The 5924-nt window shown below is 28.8% G+C and overlaps 1 non-coding gene across 1 annotated transcript; it reads right to left on the bottom strand.

Moving 5' to 3' along the window:
* TRNAA-AGC lies at window positions 1–73 on the bottom strand. The gene has a single exon. It is a non-coding gene; the product is annotated as a tRNA-Ala (tRNA).
* Between the last annotated feature and the right edge of the window lie 5851 nt (window positions 74–5924).

Below are 5924 nucleotides of genomic sequence, written 5' to 3'. Positions count from 1 at the left end.
TGGAGATGCGGGGTATCGATCCCCGTACCTCTCGCATGCTAAGCGAGCGCTCTACCATCTGAGCTACATCCCCTTTTGTTCCTTACAAGAATTTTTATCTTATTTTATTATTTAATTATGAATTGTAAATTAAATAAAATTATTAAATTATCCATTAATTCCAATGAATTGCAAAAAGCTACCCCTGGAGATGACAGGCATGATTGGGTACAAAATCTTTTAATTTCTAAGATGTTTTATTTTATATTTTTCAAAAAAAATTAATTACATTTACTACTATTTCTAAATGCAAGGTTAATCAAAATAAATAAAAATTAATATAATGTTTGAGGTTTTCGGAAGCTTTATCTTACAATTGATTCGTTTAAAGAATTATGTAAGACCAAACTGTTTTTGTGAGACCATATAAATAACACTGAATCTTCATAGCAAAATATTGTGAAGGTAAAAACCTTCACGATGTTTTTGCTGTGAAGTTTTTGTGTTTTCCGTACCTTCATAATATTTTGCTGTGAAGTTTTAATTTTATCTTATGGTCTTACGAGTTTCATAAAAACAGACTGGTCTCATGTGAACTCATTCTTATGTTGCATTGTACATTTAAACTTTCTAGTGATTATAATTTTTTTATAAAAATACTATGTAAATGTATGTACAATAATAACATACTTTAGGTTGATCAGTATTTTTATAAAAAATGGTTTCTTTGAGCAATCAAAGGTTTTTCAAGAAAATCTTTAATTTGGTACATTGGTTCATCATGAACACTAATACAGTGAAAGTTGCATATATTGGTACAATCATAAACATATGATTGTTTTGTTGTAACTGATAGTACTGAAAAATCATATATGGATTCAAAAAAATCGATGGAGCTTGATACATTCACAAGCGTTCGTAGATTAGATATACATTGGCTTATTCACAAACGAATATGAGCAATTATTAAACATTATTACCAGAGAATCAAGTTTTACAAGATATGGTATGAACTATTGAATAACACATTTCTTACGGATAGAAATTGATCTTCTTAAATGGATTCCCAAACCATCGAGCATGTATCTTACTCAATCAAATATGTACATAATCTATAAGAATAAGGATTTTAGTCTTGCAAATATGTTAATGGAGATATGCAAACTTGTGTTTCTTTTGATGACTCTGTCAGAATAATCATAGAAAACCCACTTGAATCCGTTTTTAGTAGTGGTATAATCAAAACCCTCAACCATCTTCACCACATCCACTCTTATATGGCTATAGGTGGATGCGTTGAAAATGGTTGAATACTTGAATATACCGATTTACTCCAGTTGTAACATATCCATTCATGTGAATTTTCTAAAAAATATTATAACTTAATTATACATCCTAGTTGACATATTTTTAGATCGTTGGAGAGCCTAATAAATATTGTGAAAAGGAGGTCTAGAAGAGAGGGTGGAATCCCGAAAGAGTACCAATCAGCTCTGAAATGTAGCAAAAACGTCGATGAGAGCATATGAAGGAGAAATATATTAATGTTGGGTCACTTTATTGATTTGGTGATAATCCAGTAATCTGTCCCACTATCCTATCAAGACTTAGTAGTTATTGGTTTCTTTGTATATTGGTTTCTTGGTACGTTCTTAAAAGCTTTTGGCAAAATCGAAGATAGAATGTGAAGACAGAAGGTCATCGATGCGGTACTGTGGATCAACTGTTTAAATTATACACCGAGACTCCAAAGTAGCTAATTTGAAGATTCAAAATGTTTTGAAGTTACTAGCTGATTGAAGGAAGATCTTCATGCATCGAGATTTGTAGGTAGTTGTTTGAAGCTACTAATCCATCCAAAGAAGATCTCCATACAGACTGACCATATCTCTGCAAAACTTGTATCTGATAAAGACATTTGTTATCAATAGGTTTGTCTTTATATGAACAGTGTTATGTGCACGTAGAGTACGATGAAAATGATATATCAACTATGGTCAAGTCAACCCTTTCCTCCTTATTCTAAGGTGATTAGTGTCTCCATGCATTTAATGCATGAGGGTAATATAAAAGGTAGAGTGCATCTCCCATGCAAACTATTCCTTGAAAGAGTTTCTAAATGCATTCTCAAGACAATCGGCTCTATTCTACTACTCTCCTACTATCATGTGTGTGAAGAAAACCTTAGTGTTCTTCAATTCTTTGCAAGTACTCTATGTGTTGTTCTTGTAAGTTTTTCTCTATGTAAGACTGTTTAGATTAGGTTAACCTTTCCTTCTTCCACAACAATTTGTATTGTATTTCTATGTATTAATTCTTGATACTCATCAATAAGAATTAAAAAGTAAAAAAAATATATTCTGTTTATTTCCATCCCATTCGGTACCAACAATTAAGTTGACATAGGTTAAAGATCGTTGATTGCTTATCAACTATCTTATTGCTAAACTAATCAACATCCTGAGCTACTAAAAATACTTATCCTCCATATATTCTTCATGCTACATCAATGTTTCTACATTTTGTAGCATATTAGGACAACCTTTGCAGGACGGTTGTTTTACGTTTAAAAATCGTTCTTAAAATACTTTTAAGAAGATAACAATACAGAAGTTGGATTCCTTAGTTAAGGTTATAACACAACCAAACAAGCAAAAAAACAAAGAGATAGGGAAGAGAGATACACATGAATTTACAGAGGTTCACTCAAAAACCGGGTTAATCCTCTTTGTTGAATGAACTCAGTGACACGACTCACTATGTTGTTCTTTTAAGGTAAAAACACACATCATATGAATATTTGATTACATACGATTTAAATACTAGAAAAATGAACTCTCAAGCCTTAGCTGTTATTTCACAGATGACTTTTTTTAATTTTCACAAACCAAAATTTTGAAATCAGAGAAAACAGTAAAACTCCAGGATTTAAATGTTTGAATCTTTACACTAAAAAAAGTTGTTTGACTAAAATCTCTTCTCCCTGCATGTAGTAAAAGCTAAAAGGATTTAAAGTCTTGGTAAGAGTTTTTATAAAAATAACACCTAGGGGTTGTTTATCAAACACTTATATGGTAAGTGTTTACGGGTTAAATTTAACACTATTAGTTACTTATTGAGTAAGATTTTAAACCGCCAAAATGACATTGTATGCAACAATTTTACCCGATAATCACTTACCATGTTAAAAGTCGTCACCTTCACTTACCTAGTAAGACTCTTGGTCTTTGTCTCGCTCTTGCTAGGAAAGATTCTTGCTCCTTACCATATTCATTCGGTAAGGTAGCGTGACTTGGTAAAAGCCGGGTAAATGTTTGTATCAATTTATACGTCTTTAATGTATATAATTATTTATATTATATTAATTAATTAATTTAGTTTCTAAATTATTAAAAATGCTAATTTAAATTATTAATTAATATATTAATTTATTTTAAAATATTATTATTAATTAATTAATTTCTAGGAGAAGATGTTTATAATAAATTATTAAATTAAGTAATAATAATATTCTAAAATAAATTAATATATTAATTAATAATTTAAATTAACATATTCATTAATTTAGAAACTAAATTAATTAATATAATCTAAATAATTATATATATTTATATCTTAATCAACTTAAACCCAAAATAAATAAAATAACCAATATAAATTTGGGTTCCCATTTAAATAAATATTATGGCACAAACAATAATAAAATAACAAGCCTAACATCCAGAAAAACGGTCCATAAGGGGGAAAGGCTCAGCCCAACATGCCTGCGTTCCATGCGGTGATGTTTAACACCATGGGAAAACAGGCTATTTGGCCTCATTTCTTCGTCGTTTTTTTGCATAGAAACAAAAATCAACAATAATCATCAAGTATTAAGTCCCATTTTCTCATTTAAATTTTCAGTGTAAAAACCATTCGAAAATCAGTAAAAAAAAAAACTCAAAACCAGACCTTCAAACCTAAGATATGAGACATTGAGACATAAGGATACTAAAGTACGATAAAAAAAACTTAAAATGAAGCTAACTACACAAAGAACTTGAAATTTGGTTGGAACAAAATTGATTAGGCTCTCTTGCACTATTACTGAGTTTGAATCGAGTTCATATTGAATGCTTACCGGTTACATACCCAATCGAGGGCCCCCACTCTTCTTGTTGTCGCTACCACCATCGACCGAGCACGTATCAAACTCTTTCAAGCTCCAACGAGTATGTACTGAAGACTATTGAGTTTTATTCATATTGAACTTAATTATACATTTCAAACTGTTATCTATCTTCTATCGACCATCATCGAATACATACATACATTCATTAATTATGAGTCCAAAAAACAATCCCATTAATGGTAATTACATACTATTTAAAGAAAAACATTATCTAATGAATAACAGATACATTGTCAAAATACGAATAGGAGGTGTTTCATTGAAGGGGTTTTAGGGTTCGAAGTTTTAGAGTGAGAAACAAAGAACACAAACGTTGGGTTCTCAGATGGGTTCCATATGATGTTAATCACGTGTGTCTAAAGTAATATCGTTATTGCACATAATGATTATTAGTTGTGAGTATTCAAAAAAAGTGAAATAAGTTGGTTTTTATTTTATTTTATGATATTTATAATCAGAATAATCAAATATGCAAAAACAAGATCTTGTTGAACGTGCGTTTTGAAAGAGTTTATGTAACACTGAATCATTAGAATCATAACAAAGGTGAACTGCAAACATGCAATTTTACCTTTTGATTTGATAAATTATGTTAAAAATTGATTATCATCAAACTAGAAGGGTACTCGTGCAATGCATCGAGACACATCCCGATTTCAACGTTTCATTTTATTCTTTATCAACATCGATATAATACAGTTTTATGTGGTTTTGAGAAACGATAGTATTTTTATTTTTAAATAAAATATCATAAAAATTTGAAAAAACTATATTAATATTAGTATCAAATTAACTATTTAAATTTTTTTGTTTTGTGTAATTTCTTTAATTCAAATTTTTATTATAATTTAATTTAATGTAACGAAGTAATTTAATTTAGGGTTAATTATATAATTCTTTATAAAGATAATAATTAAGTATTCTGTTAAAACTTAATGATTATCTTAATTATATTTTAGATTTTTAATATTTAAAATGAGATATTTATCCTGTATTTGATTATGTTTATCTGTAGTTAGTTATATAAGTTCAAATATGGAGCTTTAATAAGTTATACTTACGCACAATTTATATATAATATTGAATTTTAAGTAATATGTATCAATAAATAGTACTTTATAAAAAAATATTTTTTTTTATTTTTTTTATCAAATGTTATAGATAATTATAAACAAAATATCTTCAAAAAAATAGTTATACGAAAGAGAGTTGGAGTTGGTAGGCTTTACCCTTTTTGACATTTATTTGAATAAACTACAAATTTAGTCCCTATGGTTTGTAAAAAGTAACATTTTTCGTCATTTTAGTTTTGAAATCACAAGATGAATATCCCGCTTTGTAAAAATGTTCAACTTTAGTTTCTTCCTCTAATGACAGTTAGCATATTTCATCAAATGAAGGAAATTTTTATCATTTTAACTATTTTTTTTATCTTTTATTCAATCAAAATTAATTTTATGATCTAGTCTCTATTGTTTTTTATTGGATAAAATGATGAAAGAAATTGAACAGAGAACGAAAACGCCCTCGTTTAAATGGAATCCTTAACCGCCTTTAGAAAAAGGGATTAATCCAGAAGTTTTGTAAACTATAATAATCATCTTATAATTTTGAAACTAGAGGGATGAAAAATATAATTTTTGACAAACCACAGGGACCGAATTTGTAGTTTACTCTATTTATTTTTTATTTGTTTTTATTTTATTTGGAATCCTAAGAGCTGGTGCTAATTGAGACCGGAGGAGACTTCAAAGCATCCTTCGTTACACACACT

The sequence above is a fragment of the Cynara cardunculus genome, assembly GCF_001531365.2.
Source record: "Cynara cardunculus var. scolymus isolate 2C chromosome LG 9, CcrdV1, whole genome shotgun sequence".
In the NCBI taxonomy this organism is placed as follows: domain Eukaryota; kingdom Viridiplantae; phylum Streptophyta; class Magnoliopsida; order Asterales; family Asteraceae; genus Cynara; species Cynara cardunculus.
Note: the sequence above shows the minus strand (reverse complement) of the source record. Positions and strands in the feature narration are given on the sequence as shown.